General features: G+C 35.9%; 1 protein-coding gene across 1 annotated transcript in view; it reads left to right on the top strand.

Annotated features, from left to right (window-relative positions):
• LOC115402059 (NACHT, LRR and PYD domains-containing protein 4C-like) overlaps window positions 1-25687 on the top strand; it is an 868403-nt gene that overhangs the window by 507377 nt on the left and 335339 nt on the right. The window lies entirely within an intron of this gene.

Genomic DNA, 25687 nt, shown 5'->3' with positions numbered 1-25687 from the left:
AAAACTTAAAATACCGTTTAAAATCTTGAAAACATGAAAAGTTTTTGTAGAAGCTGAAAACAATGAATGCCTATACAGTTGAAATGAAAAGTTGAAAATATGAAACACTTGAACTTATTTTAAAAAGTTGAAGAGTAAATCATATAAAAACACTTGAAAATTAGTAAAAACACATATGGAAATGTTGAAAAAAGTTCAACAAAGCAGAAAAAAATTGGAAAAGGTTGAAAAACATGATAAAGTTTTAAAAAGGCGAAAAAAAGGGTCAAAAAAGCTGAAAAAACTCGAAAACGTTCTAAAATACTGAAAATAGTTTAGAATGGCTGAAAAGGTTGAAAAAACTGAAAAAAAAATGAAAAAGTGGTTACAAATAGGAAAAGTTTGAAAAACATGAAAAGATTCAGAAAAAGCTGAAAAGAGTTGAAAAACTTTTAAAAAGGTGAAAAACCTGGAAAAAGTTGAAAAGGCTTGAAAAAGTTGAAGAAAGTATGTAAAAGACTAAAAAAAGTTTAAAAATATTAAAAAAGTTCCAAAAACTTCTAAATAACTGAAAATAGTTGATAAAGATTGAAAAACTTACAGAAAGCTGAAACATTTTTTTTAAAGTTCAAAGGAGATGGAAAAGTTCACAAAAGTTGGAATATGTTACAGAAACCTGAAAAAAGTTGAATAAAGCTGAAAACAGTTCAAAAAGGTTGAAAAAGTTTTGAAAAAGCAGAAAAAAAACATTAGATAAAGCTGAAAAAAGTTATAGTACTTAAAAAAATTGAAAAGCGTTAAAAAAGGCTGGAAAAAAATGAAAAAAAATGTTTAAAAATACTGCAAATAATTGAGAACTGTTGAAAAACTTGAAAAAAACAGAAAAATCTAGAAAATTTCTAAATAAGCTGAAAAAGTTTGAAAAACCTGAATAAAGTTCAGAAAAAAACTGAAAACAGTTGAAAAACTTTGAGAAAGGTGGAAAGTGTCTAAAAAGCTGAAACATGTTGAAAAAATCTGAAGAAGGTTGAAAAAGCTGGAAAAACTTACAAAAGTTCAAAAATACTAATAATAGTTAAGTAAGGTTGAAAAAGTTTGAAAAAGCTGAAAAAAGTTAGCAAAACCTGAAAAAAATTCAATGAAACTGACATTTGAAAAAAGGTTTACAAAGGTGAAAAATCTCGAAATGTTCAAAAAAAGCTGAAAAAGGTTGAAACAGCTCAAAAAAAAGTTGTAAAACTTGAGAAAAGTTGAAAAGGGTTAAGAAAAAGTCCTCAAAATATTGAGAAAAGCTGAAAAAACTTCTAAAAATTTGAAAATGCTGAATTAAAAGTTGTAAACTTTGAGAAAAAACGAAAAGGGTTTAAACAAGCTGAAAAAAAACTTGAAAAAAGCTGAAAAGGGATGAAAATTTTGAATAAAAGCTAAAAAAAAACTTGTAGAAGGTTGAAAAGGGTTTAAAAAAAGCAGAAAAGGTTGAAAAGGTTTAATAAAGCAAAATAAAAGTTGTAAGACTTGAAAAATATCGAAAGGGGTTAAAAAACGCTTAAAAGTTGAAAAAGTAGAAGAGAGCAGTAAACAGCAGTAGAGTCAGTGTCAGAGTAACAGAGGATCAATAGAGCTCCAGTCTTAATGGAAAAATACAGACTAATCAAGCAGCAGCAGCACAACAGGTGTGTCTGTTGCTATGGAGACCAGCTGCACAGCAGCCATGACAGTGAATCAGCACTTTTTAATGGAGTGCACATGGTTGAAGAAATGGCATTTCTCGGGACCAAGATGTGAAATTGAAAAAGATTTTCACACAGTCAGATTCAGAAGCCTTTCATGAATTTAATGGTGCAGGAATCATGTCTGTAGGATCATCCATTCAGCCACGGCGATTGTGCGAACACGAGTGAAGTTTTGGATTCAGGCGTCTCGAAAATGCATTGGAGCGGATGGGAGAAAATTCTGCACTCTCCTCAAACAAATGCCTCTGGAGAGAGAACCGTTTGAGATAGAGACAAAGTGACTCAATTTTACGGGTCACAAGAAAAATTCCTACGTTTTGAGAGGTTATTGTGCAGATTGAGCCAGAAATGTGGCCGTACGGACGAGAAAATGATTTTTTTTTTGGTTAAAATTCAGAGCCTCCCGCACTCTAACTGCTACTCTGCCACTCTAGCTTTTCCAATACACACCCATTGTAAACTCCAAAAACGGCTGAAATTCTCTCCGTACTTGAAGGCTCACAGTTTAAATTTGGTAAAAGATCTTGAAATGATATTACATACCTGAATAGAGGACAAAAATGCCTACGTTTTAAAAGTCAAATGACTTTTCTATGTGAAAGTATGACAAAGTTGTAAGGGCTCAAATTTGAAGGAGTTGAAAGGTCCGTTGAAGGGTTTTCCATCCACTTCAATGTTAAAAATAATTTTAAAAAGTTGAAATATTTCAAAAAGTTGAAAAAAGTTTAAAAAGTTTAAAAAGGTTTAAGAAAGGGTTTAAAAAGTTGAATATTTTAAAAGTTGAATGGTTAAAATCGGTTAAGATTTGAAGGAGTTGAAGGGTTTCAAAGTTTGAAAAAATCTCCATCCGTTAACATGGGGCAAAAAGTTGCACAAAAGTTGAAATATTTCAAAAAGTTTAAAAGGTTTTAAAAAGCTAGAACATAGCAGGAATGTCCTTAAAAAGCTGAACATTTGATATTGAATGGTTCAAATCGGACAAAAACTGTAGGAGGAGTTAAGCGTCAAAAAACGGCGGAAGAATACAGAAGAATAATAATAAAGAAACAGGAAAACAAAGGTGTGAATGCCTTCAGCATTCACACAACTAGAAAAAATTTGCAGTTCCTGAAGAAACTGCAAGTGTGAATGCTGAGCTGAAAATGTTAAACTGTAATGCAGAAAAACTGAATAAGAAAAGGTGAAAACCCTGAAATAAAGTTGAAAAAGGTTGAAAAAGGTAGAAAAACACTGCAAAAAGTTGAAAAGCGTTAAAAAAAAGTTGAAAAAGGTTGAAAAAGTTTGAAAACACTGCAAAAAGTTGAAAAAGGATGAAAACACTGCAAAAAGTTGAAAAGGGTTGAAAAAAGTTGACAAAGGTTGAAAAATTTTGAAAAAGGTTGAAAACACTGCAAAAAGTTTAAAAAGGTTGAAAAAGGTTGAAAACACTGCAAAAAGTTGAAAAACTTTAAAAAAAGTTGAAAAAGTTTGAAAAAGTTTGAAAACACTGCAAAAAGTTGAAAAAGGTTGAATGAGGTTGAAAATTTTTGAAAACACTGCAAAAAGTTGAAAAAGTTGTAAAAAAGTTGAAAAACTTTGAAAAAGTTTGAAAACACTGCAAAAAGTTGAAAAGGGTTGAAAAAAGTTGAAAAAGTTTGAAAACACTGCAAAAAGTTGAAAAGGGTTGAAAAAAGTTGAAAAAGTTTGAAAACACTGTAAAAAGTTGAAAAAGGATTAAAAAGGTTGAAAAAGTTTGAAAATACTGCAAAAAGTTGAAAAAGGTTGATAAAGTCTGAAAACACTTCAAAAAGTTGGAAAAGTTTCAATCACTTTCAAAAAGTTTGAAAACACTGCAAAAAGTAGAAAAAATGTTGAAAACACTGTAAAAAGTTGAAAAAGGTTCAAAAAGGTTGAAAAATGTTGAAAATACTGCAAAAAGTTGAAAAAGGTTGAAAAAGGTTGAAAACACTGCAAAAAGTTGAAAACGTTTGAAAAAGGTTAAAAACACTGCAAACACTTAAAAAGTTGAATAGAGGGAGAAGGAGCAGTGGAGTCAGTGTCAGAGTAACAGAGGATCAATAGAGCTCCAGTCTTAATGGAAAAATCCAGACTAATCAAGCAGCAGCAGCACAACAGGTGTGTCTGTTGCTATGGAGACCAGCTGCACAGCAGCCATGACAGTGAATCAGCACTTTTTAATGGAGTGCGCATGGTTGAAGAAATGGCATTTCTCGGGGACCGAAAGGCAGAAATTGAAAAAGATTTTCACACAGTCAGATTCAGAAGCCTTTCATGAATTTAATGGTGCAGGAATCATGTCTGTAGGATCATCCATTCAGCCACGGCGATTGTGCGAACACGAGTGAAGTTTTGGATTCAGGCGTCTCGAAAATGCATTGGAGCGGATGGGAGAAAATTCTGCGCTCTCCTCAAACAAATGCCTCTGGAGAGAGAACTGTTTGAGATAGAGACAAAGTGACTCAATTTTACGGGTCACAAGAAAAATTCCTACGTTTTGAGGGGTTATTGTGCAGATTGAGCCAGAAATGTGGCCGTACGGACGAGAAAATAATTTTTTTTTGGTTAAAATTCAGAGCCTCCCGCACTCTAAATTTGATTCTCCCACTCTAGCTTTTCCAATACACACCCATTGTAAACTCCAAAAACGGCTGAAATTCTCTCCGTACTTGAAGGCTCACAGTTTAAATTTGGTAAAAGATCTTGAAATGATATTACATACCTGAATAGAGGACAAAAATGCCTACGTTTTAAAAGTAAAATGACTTGTCTATGTGAAAGTATGACAAAGTAGTAAGGGTTCAAAGTTGAAGGAGTTGAAAGGTCAGTTGAAGGGTTTTCCCATCCACTTCAATGTTAAAAATAATTTTAAAAAGTTGAAATATTTCAAAAAGTTTAAAAAGGTTTAAAAAGTTTAAAAAGGTTTAAGAAAGGGTTTAAAAAGTTGAATATTTTAAAAGTTGAATGGTTAAAATCGGTTAAGATTTGAAGAAGTTATAAGGTTCCAAAATTTGAAAAAATCTCCATCCGTTAACATGGGGCAAAAAGTTGCACAAAAGTTGAAATATTTCAAAAAGTTTAAAAGGTTTTAAAAAGCTAGAACATAGCACTAATGTCCTTAAAAAGCTGAACATTTTGATACTTGAATGGTTTAAATCGGACAAAAACTGTAAGAGGAGTTAAGCGTCAAAAATGAGCGGAAGAAGTCAGAATAAAAATAAAGAAACAGGAAAATAAAGGTGTGAATGCCTTCAGCATTCACACAACTAGAAAAAATTTGCAGTTCCTGAAGAAACTGCAAGTGTGAATGCTGAGCTGAAAATGTTAAACTGTAATGCAGAAAAACGGAATAAGAAAAGGTGAAAAAACCTGAAATAAAGTTGAAAAAGGTTGAAAAAATGTTAAAACACACCAAAAAGTCAAAAATGGTTGAAAAAGGTTGAAAAACACTGCAAAAAGTTGAAAAAGGCTGAAAACACTGCAAAAAGCTGAAAAATGTTGAAAAATGTTGAAAACACTGCAAAAAGTTGAAAAGGGTTAAAAAAAAAGTTGAAAAAGGTTGAAAACTGCAAAAAAGTTGAAAAACGTTGAAAAAGGCTGAAAACACTGTAAAAAGTTGAAAAAGGTTGAATGAGGTTGAAAAATGTTGAAAACACTGCAAAAAGTTGAAAAAGGTTAAAAAAAAGTTGAAAAGGTTGAAAAAGTTTGAAAACACTGCAAAAAGTTGAAAAGCGTTGAAAAAAGTTGAAAAAGTTTGAAAAAGTTTGAAAACACTGCAAAAAGTTGAAAAGGATTGAAAAAAGTTTAGAAAGGTTGAAATATTTTGAAAAAGGTTGAAAACACTGCAAAAAGTTGAAAAATGTTGAAAAAGGTTGAAAGCGCTGCAAAAAGTTGAAAAATGTTGAATGAGGTTGAAAAATGTTGAAAACACTGCAAGAAGTTAAAGGTTAAAAAAAAATTTGAAAAGGTTGAAAAAGTTTGAAAACACTGCAAAAAGTTGAAAAGCGTTGAAAAAAGTTGAAAAAGTTTGAAAAAGGTTGAAAAAGTTTGAAAACACTGCAAAAAGTTGAAAAGGGTTGAAAAAAGTTGAGAAAGGTTGAAAAATTTTGAAAAAGGTTGAAAACACTGCAAAAAGTTGAAAAATGTTGAAAAAAGTTGAAAAAGGTTAAAAACACTGCAAAAAGTTGAAAAGGGTTGAAAAAAGTTGAAAAAGGTTAAAAACACTGCAAAAAATTTAAAAACGTTGAAATACCTTGAAGAAGCAGTGGAGTCAGTGTCAGAGTAACAGAGGATCAATAGAGCTCCAGTCTTAATGGAAAAATCCAGACTAATCAAGCAGCAGCAGCACAACAGGTGTGTCTGCTGCAATGGAGACCAGCTGCACAGCAGCCATGACAGTGAATCAGCACTTTTTAATGGAGTGCGCATGGTTGAAGAAATGGCATTTCTCGGGGACTGAAAGGAGAAATTGAAAAAGATTTTCACACAGTCAGATTCAGAAGCCTTTCATGAATTTAATGGTGCAGGAATCATGTCTGTAGGATCTTCCATTCAGCCACGGCGATTGTGCGAACACGAGTGAAGTTTCGGATTCAGGCGTCTCGAAATGCATTGGAGCGGATGGGAGAAAATTCTGCACTCTCCTCAAACAAATGCCTCTGGAGAGAGAACCGTTTCAGATAGAGACAAAGTGACTCAATTGTACGGGTCACAAGAAAAAATCCTACGTTTTAAGGGGTTATTGTGCAGATTGAGCCAGAAATGTGGCCGTACGGACGAGAAAATAAATTTTTTTTTGGTTAAAATTCAGAGCCTCCCGCACTCTAAATTCAAATCTCCCACTCTAGCTTTTCCAATACACACCCATTGTAAACTCCAAAAACGGCTGAAATTCTCTCTGTACTTTAAGGCCTACAGTTTGAATTTGGTAAAAGATCTTGAGATGATACTACATACCTGAATAGAGGACAAAAATGCCTACGTTTTAAAAGTAAAATGACTTGTCTACGTGAAAGTATGACAAAGTAGTAAGGGTTCAAAGTTGAAGGAGTTGAAAGGTCAGTTGAAGGGTTTTCCCATCCACTTCAATGTTAAAAATAATTTTAAAAAGTTGAAATATTTAAAAAAGTTGAACAAAGTTGAAAAAGTTTAAAAAGGTTTAAGAAAGGGTTTAAAAAGTTGAATATTTTAAAAGTTGAATGGTTAAAATCGGTTAAGATTTGAAGAAGTTATAAGGTTCCAAAGTTTGAAAAAATCTCCATCCGTTAACATGGGGCAAAAAGTTGCACAAAAGTTGAAATATTTCAAAAAGTTTAAAAGATATTAAAAAGTTAGAACATAGCAGGAATGTCCTTAAAAAGCTGCACAATTTGATATATGAATGGTTCAAATCGGACAAAATTTGGAGGAGTAGTTAAGCGTCAAAAAACGGCGGAAGAAGTCAGAAGAATAATAATAATAATACTAGAAAAAATTTGCAGTTCCTGAAGAAACTGCAAGTGTGAATGCTGAGATGAAAATGTTAAACTGTAATGCAGAAAAACTGAATAAGAAAAGGTGAAAAACCCTGAAATAAAGTTGAAAAAGGTTGAAAAACTTTGAAAACATGGCAAAATGTCGAAAAAGGTTGAAAAAGGTTGAAAAACACTGCAAAAAGTTGAAAAACGTTGAAAACACTGCAAAAAGTTGAAAAGGGTTGAAAAAAGTTGAAAAAGGTTGAAAAAGTTTGAAAACACTACAAAAAGTTGAAAAAGTTTTAAAAAGGTTGAAAACACTGCAAAAAGTTGAATAATGTTGAAAAAGGCTGAAAACACTGCAAAAAGATGAAAAAGGGTTCAAAAAGGTTGAAAACACTGCAAAAAGTTGAGAAAAGTTGAAAAAGGTTCAAAACACTGCAAAAATTTGAGAAAGGTTAAAAAAGTATGAAAACACTGCAAAAAGTTGAAAAAGTTTAAAAAAGGTTGAAAACACTGCAAAAATTTGAAAAAGGTTGAAAACACTGCAAGAAGTTGAAAAGGGTTGAAAAAAGTTGAAAAAGGTTGAAACATTTAAAAAAAAGTTGAAAACATTGCAAAAAGTTGAAAATATTGAAAAAGGTTGAAAACACTGCAAAAAGTTGAAAAGGTTGAAAAAAGGTGAAAAAGGTTGAAAAATTTTGAAAAAGGTTGGAAACACTGTAAAAACTTGAAAATGGTCGAAAAAACTTGAAAAAGGTTGAAAACACTGCAAAAAGTTGAAATAGGTTAAAAAAGGTTGAAAACACTGCAAAAACTTAAAAAAGTTGATAAAGCTAGAAGAAGCAGTGGAGTCAGTGTCAGAGTACAGAGGATCAATAGAGCTCCAGTCTTAATGGAAAAATCCAGACTAATCAAGCAGCAGCAGCACAACAGGTGTGTCTGTTGCTATGGAGACCAGCTGCACAGCAGCCATGACAGTGAATCAGCACTTTTAATGGAGTGCGCATGGTTAAAGAAATGGCATTTCTCAGGGACCTGAGATGTGAAATTGAACAAGATTTTCACACAGTCAGATTCAGAAGCCTTTCATGAATTTAATGGTGCAGGAATCATGTCTGTAGGATCATCCATTCAGCCACGGCGATTGTGCGAACACGAGTGAAGTTTTGGATTCAGGCGTCTCGAAAATGCATTGGAGCGGATGGGAGAAAATTCTGCACTCTCCTCAAACAAATGCCTCTGGAGAGAGAACCGTTTGAGATAGAGACAAAGTGACTCAATTGTACGGGTCACAAGAAAAATTCCTACGTTTGAGGGGTTATTGTGCAGATTGAGCCAGAAATGTGGCCGTACGGACGAGAAAATAATTTTTTTTTGGTTAAAATTCAGAGCCTCCCGCACTCTAAATTCCTTTCTCCCACTCTAGCTTTTCCAATACACACCCATTGTAAACTCCAAAAACGGCTGAAATTCTCTCCGTACTTGAAGGCTCACAGTTTAAATTTGGTACAAGATCTTGAAATGATATTACATACCTGAATAGAGGACAAAAATGCCTACGTTTTAAAAGTTAGATGACTTTTCTATGTGAAAGTATGACAAAGTTTTAAGGGTTCAAAGTTGAAGGAGTTGAAAGGTCAGTTGAAGGGGTTTTCCATCCACTTCAATGTTAAAAATAATTTTAAAAAGTTGAAATATTTCAAAAAGTTTAAAAAGGTTTAAAAAGTTTAAAAAGGTTTAAGAAAGGGTTTAAAAAGTTGAATATTTTAAAAGTTGAATGGTTAAAATCGGTTAAGATTTGAAGGAGTTGAAGGGTTTCAAAGTTTGAAAAAATCTCCATCCGTTAACATGGGGCAAAAAGTTGCACAAAAGTTGAAATATTTCAAAAAGTTTAAAAGGTTTTAAAAAGCTAGAACATAGCAGGAATGTCCTGAAAAAGCTGAACATTTTGATACTTGAATGGTTCAAATCGGACAAAAACTGTAGGAGGAGTTAAGCGTCAAAAAACGGCGGAAGAATACCGAAGAAGAATAATAAAGAGAAACAGGAAAATAAAGGTGTGAATGCCTTCAGCATTCACACAACTAGAAAAATTTGCAGTTCCTGAAGAAACTGCAAGTGTGAATGCTGAGCTGAAAATGCTAAACTGTAATGCAGAAGAAGTTCAAGAAGAAAGGTTGAAAACACTGCAAAGAGTTGAAAAAGGTTGAAAACCTTTGAAAACACTGCAAAAAGTTGAAAAAGTTTTAAAAAAGGTTGAAAACACTGGAAAAAGTTGAAAAAAGTTGAGAAAGGTTGAAAACGCTGCAACAAGTTGAAAACAGTTGAGAAAGGTTGAAAAAGTTTTAAAACACTGCAAAAAGTTGAAAAACATTGAAAAAGGTTGAAAACACTGTAAAAATGATGAAAAGTTTGAAAACACTGCAAAAAGTTGAAAACAGTTGAATAAGGTTGAAAATGTTGAAAACGCTGCAAAAAGTTGAAAAAACCTGAAAAAGTTTGAAAACACTGTAAAAATGATGAAAAGTTTGAAAACACTGCAAAAAGTTGAAAACAGTTGAATAAGGTTGAAAATGTTGAAAACGCTGCAAAAAGTTGAAAAAACCTGAAAAAGGTTGAAAAAGGTTGAAAAACGCTGCAAAAACTTGAAAAAAGTTGAAAAAGTTTGAAAACGCTGCAAAATGTTGAAAAAGAAAGAAAACACTGCAAAAAGTTGAAAAAGGTTGAAAAAGGTTGAAAAAGTTTGAAAACACTGTAAAAAGTTGAAAATCATTGAAAAAGTTGAAAAACGCTGCATAAAGTTGAAAAAGTTGAAAAAGGTTGAAAAAGTTTGAAAACACTGCAAAAAGTTGAAAATCGTTGAAAAAGTTCAAAAACGTTGCAAAAAGTTGAAAAACGTTGAAAATGATTGAAAAAGTTGAAAAACGCTGTATAAAGTTGAAAAAGTTGAAAAAGATTGAAAAAGTTCAAAAATGTTGCAAAAAGTTGAAAAAACTTTAAGAAAGTTGAAGAAGCAGCAGAGTCAGTGTCAGAGTAACAGAGGATCAATAGAGCTCCAGTCTTAATGGGAAAATCCAGACTCATCAAGCAGCAGCAGCACAACAGGTGTGTCTGTTGCTCTGGAGACCAGCTGCACAGCAGCCATGACAGTGAACCAGCAGTTCTTATGGAGTGCACATGGTTGAGAAAATGTCATTCCTCGAGAACCCAGAGGTGACATTGAAAAAGATTTTTTCACAATCAGATTCAGAAGCCTTTCATGAATTTAATGGTGCAGGAATCATGTCTGTAGAATCATCCATTCAGCCATCGTGATGGTGCGAACATGAGAGAAGTTTTGGATTTGAGCGAGAAAATCTCTCTCCAAAATGCATTGGAGCGGATGGGAGAAAATCCTGCGCTCTCCTCACAGAAATGCAGCTGGAGAGAGAACCATTTGAGATAGAGACCAAGTGACTCAATTGTACGGGTCACAAGAAAAGTGGCTACGTTTAGAGAGGTAATTGTGTAGATTGAGCCAGAAATGTGGCCAGGGGGACGAGAAAAGAATTATTTTTTTGGTTTAAATCCAGACCCTCCCGCACTCTAAATTCCTTTCTCCCACTCTAGCTTTTCCAATACACACCCATTGTAAACTCCAAAAACGGCTGAAATGCTCTCCGTACTTGAAGGCTCACAGTTTGAATTTGGTAAAAGATGTGGACATGATATAACATACCTAAATAGAGGACAAAAATGCCTACATTTTGCAAGTAAAATGAAGTGTCTACGTCAAAGTATGACAAAGTTGTAAGGGGTCAAAGTTGAAGGAGTTCAAAGGTCCGTTGAAGGGTTTTCCCATTGACTTCAATGTTAAAAATAATTTTAAAAAGTTGAAATATTTGAAAAAGTTGAACAAAGTTGAAAAAGTTTAAAAAGGTTGAAGAAAGAGTTTAAAAAGTTGAATATTTTAAAAGTTGAATGGTTAAAATCGGTTAAGATTTGAAGAAGTTATAAGGTTCCAAAGTTTGAAAAAATCTCCATCCGTTAACATGGGGAAAAAAGTTGCACAAAAGTTGAAATATTTCAAAAAGTTTAAGAGATGTTAAAAAGCCAGAACATAGCCAGAATGTCCTTAAAAAGCTGCACATTTTGATATCTGAATGGTTCAAATCGGACAAAATTTGTAGGAGGAGAAGCGTGCCAAAAAACGGCTTAAGAAGTCAGAAGAGGAATGTAATCGTGTGAATGCCTCAGGCATTCACACAACTAGAAAAAATTTGCAGTTCCTGAAGAAACTGCAAGTGTGAATGCTGAGATGAAAATGTTAAACTGTAATGCAGAAAAACTGAATAAGAAAAGGTGAAAAACCCTGAAATAAAGTTGAAAAAGGTTGAAAAACTTTGAAAACATGGCAAAATGTCGAAAAAGGTTGAAAAAGGTTGAAAAACACTGCAAAAAGTTGAAAAACGTTGAAAACACTGCAAAAAGTTGAAAAGGGTTGAAAAAAGTTGAAAAAGGTTGAAAAAGTTTGAAAACACTACAAAAAGTTGAAAAAGTTTTAAAAAGGTTGAAAACACTGCAAAAAGTTGAATAATGTTGAAAAAGGCTGAAAACACTGCAAAAAGATGAAAAAGGGTTCAAAAAGGTTGAAAACACTGCAAAAAGTTGAGAAAAGTTGAAAAAGGTTCAAAACACTGCAAAAATTTGAGAAAGGTTAAAAAAGTATGAAAACACTGCAAAAAGTTGAAAAAGTTTAAAAAAGGTTGAAAACACTGCAAAAATTTGAAAAAGGTTGAAAACACTGCAAGAAGTTGAAAAGGGTTGAAAAAAGTTGAAAAAGGTTGAAACATTTTAAAAAAAAGTTGAAAACATTGCAAAAAGTTGAAAAATATTGAAAAAGGTTGAAAACACTGCAAAAAGTTGAAAAAGGTTGAAAAAAGGTGAAAAAGGTTGAAAAATTTTGAAAAAGGTTGGAAACACTGTAAAAACTTGAAAATGGTCGAAAAAACTTGAAAAAGGTTGAAAACACTGCAAAAAGTTGAAATAGGTTAAAAAAGGTTGAAAACACTGCAAAAACTTAAAAAAGTTGATAAAGCTAGAAGAAGCAGTGGAGTCAGTGTCAGAGTAACAGAGGATCAATAGAGCTCCAGTCTTAATGGAAAAATCCAGACTAATCAAGCAGCAGCAGCACAACAGGTGTGTCTGTTGCTATGGAGACCAGCTGCACAGCAGCCATGACAGTGAATCAGCACTTTTTAATGGAGTGCGCATGGTTAAAGAAATGGCATTTCTCAGGGACTGAGATGTGAAATTGAACAAGATTTTCACACAGTCAGATTCAGAAGCCTTTCATGAATTTAATGGTGCAGGAATCATGTCTGTAGGATCATCCATTCAGCCACGGCAATTGTGCGAACACGAGTGAAGTTTTGGATTCAGGCGTCTCAAAAATGCATTGGAGCGGATGGGAGAAAATTCTGCACTCTCCTCAAACAAATGCCTCTGGAGAGAGAACCGTTTGAGATAGAGACAAAGTGACTAAATTGTACGGGTCACAAGAAAAATTCCTACGTTTTGAGGGGTTATTGTGCAGATTGAGCCAGAAATGTGGCCGTACGGACGAGAAAATAATTTTTTTTTTGGTTAAAATTCAGAGCCTCCCGCACTCTAAATTCCTTTCTCCCACTCTAGCTTTTCCAATACACACCCATTGTAAACTCCAAAAACGGCTGAATTTCTGTCCGTACTTGAAGGCTCACAGTTTAAATTTGGTACAAGATCTTGAAATGATATTACATACCTGAATAGAGGAGAAAAATGCCTACGTTTTAAAAGTTAGATGACTTTTCTATGTGAAAGTATGAAAAAGTTTTAAGGGTTCAAAGTTGAAGGAGTTGAAAGGTCAGTTGAAGGGGTTTTCCATCCACTTCAATGTTAAAAATATTTTTAAAAAGTTGAAATATTTCAAAAAGTTTAAAAAGGTTTTAAAAATTTAAAAAGGTTTAAGAAAGGGTTTAAAAAGTTGAATATTTTAAAAGTTGAATGGTTAAAATCGGTTAAGATTTGAAGGAGTTGAAGGGTTTCAAAGTTTGAAAAAATCTCCATCCGTTAACATGGGGCAAAAAGTTGCACAAAAGTTGAAATATTTCAAAAAGTTTAAAAGGTTTTAAAAAGCTAGAACATAGCAGGAATGTCCTGAAAAAGCTGAACATTTTGATACTTGAATGGTTCAAATCGGACAAAAACTGTAGGAGGAGTTAAGCGTCAAAAAACGGCGGAAGAATACAGAAGAAGAATAATAAAGAGAAACAGGAAAATAAAGGTGTGAATGCCTTCAGCATTCACACAATTAAAGATTTGGAATGTAAAGGTGTGAATGCCTTCAGCATTCACACAACTAGAAAAAATTTGCAGTTCCTGAAGAAACTGCAAGTGTGAATGCTGAGCTGAAAATGTTAAACTGTAATGCAGAAAAACTGAATAAGAAAAGGTGAAAAACCCTGAAACAAAGTTGAAAAAGCTTGAAAAACTTTGAAAACACAGCAAAAAGTCGAAAAATGTTGAAAAAAGTTGAAAAAGACTGCAAAAAGTTGAAAAAGGTTGAAAACACTGCAAAAAAGTTGAAAAAGGTTGAAAACACTGCAAAAAAGTTGAAAAAGGTTGAAAAAGGTTGAAAACACTGCAAAAAGTTGAAAAGGGTTGAAAAAGTTGAAAAAGGTTGAAAACACTGCAAAAAGTTGAAAAAGTTGAAAAAAAGTTGAAAAAGTTTGAAAAAGGTTGAAAACACTGAAAAAAGTTGAAGAAGGTTGAAAAAGTTTTAAAACACTGCACAAGCTTGAAAAAGGTTGAATGTGGTTGAAAAATGTTGAAAACAACTGCAAAAAGTTGAAAAAGTTTGAAAAAGGTTGAAAACACTGCAAAAAGTTGAAAAAGTTTGAAAAAGGTTGAAAACACTGTAAAAAGGTGAAACATGTTGAATAAAGTTTAAAAATGTTGAAAACACTGCAAAAATTGGAAAAAAGTTGAAAAAGGTTGAAAAAGTTTGAAAACGTTGCAAAAAGTTGAAAAAACTTTAAGAAAGTTGAAGGAGCAGTAGAGTCAGTGTCAGAGTAACAGAGGATCAATAGAGCTCCAGTCTTAATGGAAAAATCCAGACTAATCAAGCAGCAGTCAGCACAACAGGTGTGTCTGTTGCTATGGAGACCAGCTGCACAGCAGCCATGACAGTGAATCAGCACTTTTTAATGGAGTGGGCATGGTTGAAGAAATGGCATTTCTCTGGGCCCGAAAGGCAAAATTGAAAAAGATTTTCACACAGTCAGATTCAGAAGCCTTCCATGAATTTAATGGTGCAGGAATCATGTCTGTAGGATCATCCATTCAGCCACGGCGATTGTGCGAACACGAGTGAAGTTTTGGATTCGGGCGTCTCGAAAATGCATTGGAGCGGATGGGAGAAAATTCTGCACTCTCCTCAAACAAATGCCTCTGGAGAGAGAATTGTTTGAGATAGAGACAAAGTGACTCAATTTTGCGGGTCACAAGAAAAATTCCTACGTTTTGAGGGGTTATTGTGCAGATTGAGCCAGAAATGTGGCCGTACGGACGAGAAAATAATTATTTTTTTGGTTAAAATTCAGAGCCTCCCGCACTCTAACTGCCACCCTGCCACTCTAGCTTTTCCAATACACACCCATTGTAAACTCCAAAAACGGCTGAAATTCTCTTTGTACTTGAAGCCTCACAGTTTAAATTTGGTAAAAGATCTTGCAATGATCTTACATACCTGAATAGAGGACAAAAATGCCTACGTTTTAAAAGTTAAATGACTTGTCTACATCAAAGTATGACAAAGTTTTAAGGGTTCAAAGTTGAAGGAGTTGAACGGTCAGTTGAAGGGTTTTCCCATCCACTTCAATGTTAAAAATAATTTTAAAAAGTTGAAATATTTCAAAAAAGTTGAACAAAGTTTAAAAAGTTTAAAAAGGTTTAAGAAAGGGTTTAAAAAGTTGAATAGTTTAAAAGTTTAATGGTTAAAATCGGTTAAGATTTGAAGAAGTTATAAGGTTCCAAAGTTTGAAAAAACCTCCATCCGTTAACATGGGGCAAAAAGTTGCACAAAAGTTGAAATATTTCAAAAAGTTTAAAAGGTTTTAAAAAGCTAGAACATAGCACCCATGTCCTTAAAAAGCTGAACATTTTGATACTTGAATGGTTCAAATCGGACAAAAACTGTAGGAGGAGTTAAGCGTCAAAAAACGGGGGAAGAAGTCAGAATAATACTAGAAAAAATTTGCAGTTCCTGAAGAAACTGCAAGTGTGAATGCTGAGCTGAAAATGTTAAACTGTAATGCAGAAAAACTGAATAAGAAAAGGTGAAAAACCCTGAAATAAAGTTGAAAAAGGTTGAAAAAATGTTAAAACACGGCAAAAAGTCGAAAAAGGTTGAAAAAGGCTTATAACACTGCAAAAAGTTAAAAAATGTTGAAAACGTTTGAAAACACTGAAAAAAGTTGAAAAAGTTTAAAAAAAGGTTGAAAAAACTGCAAAAAGTTGAAAAATGTTGAAAAAGGCTGAAAACACTGTAAAAAGTTGAAAAAGGTTGAATGAGGTTGAAAAATGTTGAAAACACTGCAAAAAGTTAAAAAAGGTTAAAAAAAGTTGAAAAGGTTGAAAAAGTTTGAAAACACTGCAAAAAGTTGAAAAGCGTTGAAAAAAGTTGAAAAAGTTTGATAAAGTTTGAAAACACTGCAAAAAGTTGAAAAGGGTTAAAAAAAAGTTGAGCAAGGTTGGAAAATTTTGAAAAAGGTTGAAAACACTGCAAAAAGTTGAAAAATGTTGAAAAAGGTTGAAAGCGCTGCAAAAAGTTGAAAAATGTTGAAAAAACTTGAAAAAGTTTGAAAACACTGCAAAAAGTTGAAAAGTGTTGAAAAAAGTTGAGAAAGGTTGAAAATTTTTTAAAAAGGTTGAAAACACTGCAAAAAGTTGAAAAATTTTGAAAAAGGTTGAAAGCGCCGCAAAAAGTTGAAAAATGTTGAAAAAGGCTGAAAACACTGCAAAAAGTTGAAAAAGGTTGAAAAAGGCTGAAAACACTGCAAAAACTTGAAAAAGGCTGAAAAATGTTGAAAACACTGCAAAAAGTTGAAAAAGTTTGAAAAAGATTGAAAACACTGCAAAAAGTTGAAAAATGTTGAGAAAAGTTGAAAAAGTTTGAAAAAGTTTGAAAAAGTTTGAAAACACTGCAAAAAGTTGAAAAGGGTTGAAAAAAGTTGAAAATAATGCAAAAAGTTGAAAAAAAGTTGAAAAAGTTTGAAAAAGTTTGAAAACACTGCAAAAAGTTGAAAAATGTTGAAAAAAGTTGAAACAGGTTGAAAACACTGCAAAAAGTTGAAAAGGGTTGAAAAAAGTTGAAAAAGGTTGAAAACACTGCAAAACATTTAAAAATGTTGAAATACCTTGAAGAAGCAGTGGAGTCAGTGTCAGAGTAACAGAGGATCAATAGAGCTCCAGTCTTAATGGAAAAATCCAGACTAATCAAGCAGCAGCAGCACAACAGGTGTGTCTGTTGCTATGGAGACCAGCTGCACAGCAGCCATGACAGTGAATCAGCACTTTTTAATGGAGTGCGCATGGTTGAAGAAATGGCATTTCTCGGGGACCGAGATGTGAAATTGAAAAAGATTTTCACACAGTCAGATTCAGAAGCCTTTCATGAATTTAATGGTGCAGGAATCATGTCTGTAGGATCATCCATTCAGCCATACCAATTGTGCGAACACGAGTGAAGTTTCGGATTCAGGCGTCTCGAAAATGCATTGGAGCGGATGGGAGAAAATTCTGCACTCTCCTCAAACAAATGCCTCTGGAGAGAGAACCGTTTGAGATAGAGACAAAGTGACTCAATTGTACGGGTCACAAGAGAAATTCCTACGTTTAGAGGGGTTATTGTGCAGATTGAGCCAAAAATGTGGCCGTACGGACGAGAAAATAATTTTTTTTTTGGTTAAAATTCAGAGCCTCCCGCACTCTAAATTTGATTCTCCCACTCTAGCTTTTCCAATACACACCCATTATAAACTTCAGAAGCGGCTAAAATTCCCTCCATACTTGAAGCCTCACAGTTTAAATTTGGTAAAAGATCTTGAGATGATACTACATACCTGAACAGAGGACAAAAATGCCTACGTTTTAAAAGTAAAATGACTTGTCTATGTGAAAGTATGACAAAGTAGTAAGGGTTCAAAGTTGAAGGAGTTGAAAGGTCAGTTGAAGGGTTTTCCCATCCACTTCAATGTTAAAAATAATTTTAAAAAGTTGAAATATTTCAAAAAGTTGAACAAAGTTGAAAAAGTTTAAAAAGGTTTAAGAAAGGGTTGAAAAAGTTGAATATTTTAAAAGTTGAATGGTTAAAATCGGTTAAGATTTGAAGAAGTTATAAGGTTCCAAAGTTTGAAAAAATCTCCATCCGTTAACATGGGGCAAAAAGTTGCACAAAAGTTGAAATATTTCAAAAAGTTTAAAAGATTTTAAAAAGCTAGAACATAGCACCCAAGTCCTTAAAAAGCTGCACAATTTGATATCTGAATGGTTCAAATCGGACAAAATTTGGAGGAGTAGTTAAGCGTCAAAAAACGGCGGAAGAAGTCAGAAGAAGTTGGAAGAATTTTAATAAAGATACGGAATGTAATAGTGTGAATGCCTTCAGCATTCACACAATTAAAGAAAAACAGGAAAATAAAGGTGTGAATGCCTTCAGCATTCACACAATAATAATAATATTAAAGATTTGGAATGTAAAGGTGTGAATGCCTTCAGCATTCACACAATAATAAAGAAAAGGAATGTAATAGTGTGAATGCCTTCAGCATTCACACAAAAAGTGATTGAAGTCCTTCAGTTATTGTGTGAATGCCTGAGGCATTCACACGATTACATTCCTCTTCTGACTTCTTCCGCCGTTTATTGGCACGCTTCTCCTCCTACAAATTTTGTCCGATTTGAACCATTCAGATATCAAAATGTGCAGCTTTTTAAGGACATTCCGGCTATGTTCTGGCTTTTTAATATCTCTTAAACTTTTTGAAATATTTCAACTTTTGTGCAACTTTTTTCCCCATGTTAACGGATGGAGATTTTTTCAAACTTTGGAACCTTATAACTTCTTCAAATCTTAACCGATTTTCACCATTCAACTTTTGAAATATTCAACTTTTTAAACCCTTTCTTCAACCTTTTTAAAGTTTTTCAACTTTGTTCAACTTTTTGAAATATTTCCACTTTTTAAAATTATTTTTAACATTGAAGTGGATGGGAAAACCCTTCAATGGACCTTTCAACTCCTTCAACTTTGACCCCTTACAACTTTGTCATACTTTGACGTAGACAAGTCATTTTACTTGCAAAATGTAGGAATTTTTGTCCTCTATTCAGGTATGTTATATCATGTCCAGATGTTTTACCAAATTCAAACTGTGAGCCTTCAAGTACGGAGAGCATTTCAGCCGTTTTTGGAGTTTACAATGGGTGTGTATTGGAAAAGCTAGAGTGGGAGAAAGGAATTTAGAGTGCGGGAGGCTCTGGATTTAAACCAAAAAAATAAATCTTTTCTCGTCCCCCTGGCCACATCTCTAGCTAAATCTGCACAAAAACCTCTGAAAACGTAGCCATTTTTACAATTGAGTCACTTTGTCTCTATCTCAAACGGTTCTCTCTCCAGCTGCATTTCTGTGAGGAGAGCGCAGGATTTTCTCCCATCCGCTCCAATGCATTTTGGAGAGAGATTTTCTCGCTCAAATCCAAAACTTCACTCATGTTCGCACCCTCGCAGTGGCTGAATAGATGATCCTACAGACATGATTCCTGCACCATTAAATTCATGAAAGACTTCTGAATCTGATTGTGAAAAAATCTTTTTCAATTTCACCTCTGGGTTCTTGAGGAATGACATTTTCTCAATCATGCGCACTCCATGAGAACTGCTGATTCACTGTCATGGCTGCTGTGCAGCTGGTCTCCATAGCAACAGACACACCTGTTGTGCTGACTGCTGCTTGATTAGTCTGGATTTTCCCATTAAGACTGGAGCTCTATTGATCCTCTGTTACTCTGACACTGACTCTACTGTTTCTTCAACTTTCTTAAAGTTTTTTCAACTTTTTGCAACGTTTTCAAACTTTTTCAACCTTTTTCAACTTTTTGCAGCGTTTTCAAACTTTTTCAACTTTTTTCAAGTTTTTGCAGCGTTTTTAAACTTTTTCAACGATTTTCAACTTTTTGCAGTGATTTCTACCTTTTTCAACTTTTTGCAACGTTTTGCGGCGTTTTTCAACTTTTTCAACAAATTTCAACTTTTTGCAGCGTTTTGCAGCGTTTTTCAACTTTTTCATCGATTTTCAACTTTTTGCAGTGTTTTCAATCTTTTTCAATCTTTTTAACTTTTTGCAGTGTTTTCAAACTTTTTCAATCTTTTTCAACCTTTTTCCACTTGTTGCAGTGTTTTCAAACTTTTTCAATCGTTTTCAACATTTTCAAATTTTTGCAGTGTTTTGAGACTTTTTCAACCTTTTTGAACTTTTTCAACTTTTTACAGTGTTTTTAACATTTTTCAACTTTTTTCAAGTTTTTGCAGTGTTTTCAATCTTTTTTAACCTTTTTCACCGTTGTTCAACTTGTTGCAGTGTTTTCAACCTTTTTCAACTTTTTTCAAGTTTTTGCAGTGTTTTCAACCTTTTTTAACTTTTCTCAACTTTTTGCAGTGTTTTAAAACTTTTTCAACTTTTTGTAGTGTTTTCAACCTTTTTCAACTTTTTGTTGTGTTTTCAACCTTTTTCAACTTTTTGCAGTGTTTCCAAACTTTTTCAACCTTTTTCAACCTTTTGCAGTGTTTTCAATCTCTTTCAACTTTTTTTTTTACTTTTTGCAGTGTTTTCAACCTTTTTCAACCTTTTTGAACTTCTTTACAGTGTTCTTAAACTTTATCAACGATTTTCAACTTTTTGCTGTTTTCCAACTTTTTCAACCTTTTTCAACTTTTTGCAGTGTTTTCAAACTTTTTCAACCTTTGTCAACATATAACTTTTTCTATCCTTTTCAAACTTTTTCAACCTTTTTCAAGTTTTTGCAGTGTTTCTCAACATTTTGCAGCGTTTACAACCTTTTTCAACATTTTTTCAACCTTTTTCAACTTTTTGCAGCGTTTTCAACATTTTTCAATGTTTTCCAACATTTCGCAGTGTTTTCAAACTTTTTCAACTTTTTTCAATTATTTTCAAAACTTTTTCAACTTCCTTTTCAACCTTTCTTCTTGAGCTTATGTAGCATTACAGTTTAGCATTTTCAGCTCAGCATTCACACTTGCAGTTTCTTCAGGAACTGCAAATTCTTCTAGTTTTTCTCTCTTTGCTCAGAATAATTTCAGTCTCTGGTTTGTTCTTGTCAGCTCCTCAACTCCCCAGTGGCAGAGCCTGAAACAGAGTTCAGTCACTTTCCGATCCAAACCATTGACTGTTGAGAAAAAGGGACGAAACTTCACCCATAGCAGGGGGCGGGGCCAAAGATATCATGACATCCTGACGCAGCTGGAGGTCATATGGCTTAGGGGCGGCCATCTTGCTGAGGTCCCTCTGGCCCCACAGCCATGAAATCTGCAGGAGAACCACATGTTTTCACAATGAAAGTGATCAGAAACCAATCAGCTGTGATTTCTGGAGGACAGACAGGCATAAACAGAACAAAAGCTGCTCAGGAACTGTTCAGACTGATTGAGGTTGTTATTGATGGATTGGTTTTAGGATTGTATTTCTGATTCAGTCATCAATGTACAATTTCGATCATCATTATTATATTGATACGGTCAATATCACAGCCATCATCATGATTAATGGGGCAGCTGATGTCTAGTGGGGAGAGCAGTCATCTTGTCTAGTGAGGAGAGCAGTCATCTTACAATTGGGAAGTTATTAGTTTGATTCCTGTGTCCCCCGGTCTGCATGTCGCAATCCCCAGTTATTGGTAAAATAGCACCACTGCCTTGTGGTCGTCACTGGAGTGACAAAGGCAAAGGGAGACCTCCCCTACAGAAAATTTGAAGTGGAGCCCTGAAGGCAGTTGGTCCTCGCGTTACGGTACCTTCCAGAAACTCCTGTAGCCAAGTTGGTACCAACTGTATGGGCCTGTCTCTTCCGTTGGACACTACCAGCGAGGCTGAGAAGGGGGATCTGTTGTTCCTCCATAACTTCGCCCCGGCTTGTCCATGATCTCTCGAGATCGACGGAGCCAACATGCATCCATCCATCCATCGCATCCATACATCTCTGTCTGCATCTGTGTGGGGTCGGGGCTGTGGCTGGTGGGGGGGGCTAGATGTGGCTGGTGGGGTGAACCTAGTCCAATGTAGTCGAGAGAGGTCAAGTTCTAGTGGATTTAGATCTGGACCTGGTCCAATGTGCTCTACAAATGAAGAATACAGTCACATCCGCTCCTTTCTTCATTTTCTCCAACAGAATAAAGGTCAGACTCTTTCAACATTGGCTCCTGACTGAACTTTGTCTCGCCTCAAATGTGGAACATGTTTTATCAATCTGTGGAACAGAAAATGGACAAACAGCAGGTGAAATGATGTTTCCCAGAAACACTGGAGCAGTAGAATTTAGTCTTTATTAGTAGAGCTGCTCCACTCTGAACGAAGTCACTGGATTTGAACTGAAAGTTGATGTTGTGTTATTGTTATCTCTATGTGTGTGTGTGTGTGTGTGTGTGTGTGTGTGTGTGTGTGTGTGTGTGTGTGTGTGTGTGTGTGTGTGTGTGTGTGTGTGCGCGCGTGTGCGTGTGCGTGTGCGTGCGCGCTCTGTCTCAGTGACTGAAGATGTCAGATGTGGATGAAGAGGAGGGCAGGTCAGGTGTGGACAGGTAAGAGCCGTCAGGCGTTCTCTTCAGTGTTTCTTCCTGCCACCACAGAGTGATCTGACTCTTCTAATGTTGCCGTCATGTGTGGAAGGTGTGTGAACCTTCCTCTCCAGGTTGGACATGTTCGTCTCACATGTTGAATGAATGTGTGTAAACTGTCAGAACCTCCTGATCTGTCAAGGAGCCAACAGAACATTTGGACCTGCTGTCAAACTCCTGATTGGGCAGTTTGGGTGTGACCTTTGACCTCTGTCATGTTCATCTCTTCATAAACAACTGGGTTTACAGTGAACTGACTGAACCATTCAAGCTGTTTCTAAATCCTCCGATTTCTCTCTAAGGTTGTCTCTGAAGAGTGACTGGTCCAGAGGTCATGTACCAGACTTCAGCGTTGAACCTGGACCTTCAGACACAAAGTAAGAAACTTTTTTTCTTTCATTTCCGTTAAAGGCAGACTGAGAGACGTTGAGCTCACGTTCAGATTCAGCTCCAGTATTTTGAAGCTGGATCTTTGTGTCTTTCCTGTGTTGTGTTGCTCAGAGGAAATGTTGCTTGGTGTCCACAGAAAGAGGAAGAGGAGGAGTGATGTCTGTGAGGAGCAGCCAGAAAGATCCAGAAGCAGAGCTGCACCAAGTAAGAGTGGACATGCGTCTGCTGAGGAACTGGGACTGGTTGTTGTGTTGTGGAGACATGAGAGCTGGGGGCTATTGCACAAAACCAGGATAAGGGATTAAGCCGGCAAACTGTTGTTATCCTGTGGCGATCTTGTGGTTATCCTGGACGAAGTTAGCCTCAAGTCGATTGCACAAAAGCTGGCCAAGTTTATCCCGGACCAGTCACCGTGGTGATTTATTCTCTGAAGCTAACCTGCTCCACAGCAGGCTAACTACCCAGGATAAGATTAAACTGCTGTCCACAATGTGAGAAATGGGCGTGGTTTACAGCATTTCCTGGATTTTTCTACACATTACATCATTTAATCATCCTGCAGCCAAATCTTACCGCTGTCGTCGCTGCATCTGCAACTACGTCTGGTTGACTTTAGTATTATGTTGTTGCTGAGATTATATGAAGACCAACATAACTTTCAACACAGACGTTTCAGAATCCTTTCTTTATTAATACAAGTCCTACAATAAAAGGTTCACAATTATTGTAAAGACAATGGGAAAAAAAACCTTGATGAAATTGGTACTAAACCACACTGATGTAAAAAATAAAGAATAAAAAAATAAAAGAAAAGAACCCTGAAGCTACACAATGAGTAAAATGAGAAACAAAGGAAAAATAAATGTCTCACACCACTGAAATGGACACAGTATAACAGACAGCATCATTTTGTCTTAACTGTAGGGATAGGTACCTTTCACATCTGAATCGATACGATACCGATACTCGGTACCTGCGAATCGATACCGGTATTTTTCGGTACCTGTTTTCGATACTTTTTTTTTTTTTTTTTCGGGGGGGGGGGGGGGGGGGGGGGGGGGGGGGGGGGGGGGTATGCATTTGGTAATTAAAGTTATTTTGTATATTTAAAAAAATAGTCAAAACTTCGGAATTTTCAACATTTATGCTTCAATAACATCAACTGAAATAACTCCAACATAGAACTTGAGAAAAATGTGTGTGGGGATAAAGTAAAAAATTTAAATAAATAACATAATAAAAATAGACTCAAAATAAATAGCTGTATGAAATGTTTCACATTTGCACCTGCTGCCCATACAGTAACAAACAACTTTCAGAATAAATAACTGTATAAAATGTTTCACATTAGCAGCACCAGGCACCTCTACAGTAAACAAACACTCAAAGGTATACTGGAGGATCAGAATTGTATGGTTCCAACTCGTGATTGGGCAGTCATAATGCCAATCAAAAGCCACGTGGGACCGCTGTTGCGTGATGACATATCATGTCGAGTCGCCGCCTCGATGCGCGCTCTTGTTTCGAGCCGCGCATGCGCAGAGCATTGTTTAGGAAGTGACATGCAGCGGGAGCGGCCATCGCAGAAGCAGAAGCCGCAGCCGCAGAAGCGGCTTGTTCCTCCCGCGAACAACTCCGAACAGGGGCGGGGTGGCCATCGGGAGGTTTCCCGAACGGCCGATGTGTTCCAGGCCAGTGGGGTCTATTCCGGCCGGCAGCCCCCCACCCCCCGCCCTCCCGCCCGCTCTCACGGCCCGTGTGCGTGTCCGCTCTCCCGGTATATTATATATTCGCTCCCAGTCTGCGAGTCAAAATACCCCGAAGATTTTGGACCCACGTCACCACGTCACCGTGTCCTCCGCTCTTGCCGATGTATAATGTCAAGGTGCATTCAGGGTCAGAAAAAAAAAAAAAGGTGCGTTCAGGTACCGAAATGTGGTACCGACGGATTTCCCGTGAATCGATACTCGGTACTTCACCGGGAATTCGGTCGGTACCAAAAAATTACCGAAATTCGGTACCCATCCCTACTTAACTGTCTCCTGAAAATAGGAAAATCACCTTATTTCAGGACTCCACCTTTAGGAGTGAAAGGGTCCCACATCATTCTGACTCCACTTTTTTAACGGCTAAAATCCGACAGAAATTCATTCTCAGAAGAAACAAATTTATCACTTCATGTGATAATTGCTCTTTGGGCGACACTTAAGTAACTTACCAGACTGCAGAATATTTTTATGTCTGGTTTTCACCTGCTTGAGGTTCTTTTCTAGCTGGACAGGTTTGTTCTTCATGACAGATGAGGGATGAAACAGAACACAGCATGAGGACAATTGATTCAATTAGAGAACACGGACACAGAGTTGAAATATTCTTGAATAAATATCCTAATTATTGGCAAAATGCTGTTTCACCCGTGTATTTCCTGTATTTTATAATTATCATTTTTGTATGATCATAATCATGGATCACATGCAGAATTAGGCCATTTCTTGTGTCTGATCTGAGCGTCACTATTTCACTTTAATAAAGCTGCGGCCTGCATGCAGTACTTGTCCTTACCATTGAAGCGTGGGGGCGCTATGCCTTAAACGTCACTTAAAGCAGACGTACAGGCTGTAATATATGGAGTGAAATTAATGGACGTGTTTTGTGTAAAGTCCTTGCTCTGGGGCACCCCCCTTTTGAAGTGAGCCCCCCCGACAGCCGCGGTATAGTCCGCACACTGCTGCTCATCCCGTGTGAAGTAAGATGCTCGTCCTTGTTCCATTTTCAATCTGTGACTCTGTGATCGATGTCGTGGTCTTCTGAAGAACGCTGTGAACGCGCACTTATCCTGATGCTCCTCACCTGGCTTGAGTAAGCCGCGACTTTTCATCCTGGCTCGGCAAACGTGCAACCGATTAATCCGAGAAAACACCGACGAGGCTGACTCAAGCCGCGCATTTTAAATTTATCCTGGATGTATTTATCCGACTTTTGTGCAATAGCCCCCTGGTTGTTTGTGTGCAGTCTGACTGTTGTTGTTGTCTGTGAGCAGGTGTGGGTCTGCAGCAGCTTCTAGAAGAACATAAGAAGAGTCTGAGGAGGAGATGTGAACGTGTGACTGAAGGAAGTGATGAAGCAGGAGGAGGAAGCCTCCTCAACAGGATCTACACTGAGCTCCACATCACAGAGGAACACAGTGAGGAGCTTCAGAGGGAGCCT

Source organism: Salarias fasciatus, chromosome 15 (genome assembly GCF_902148845.1).
Source record: "Salarias fasciatus chromosome 15, fSalaFa1.1, whole genome shotgun sequence".
In the NCBI taxonomy this organism is placed as follows: Eukaryota; Metazoa; Chordata; class Actinopteri; order Blenniiformes; family Blenniidae; genus Salarias; species Salarias fasciatus.
The sequence above is the reverse complement of the archived record's forward strand: the minus strand, read 5'-3'. Positions and strand labels throughout refer to the sequence as shown.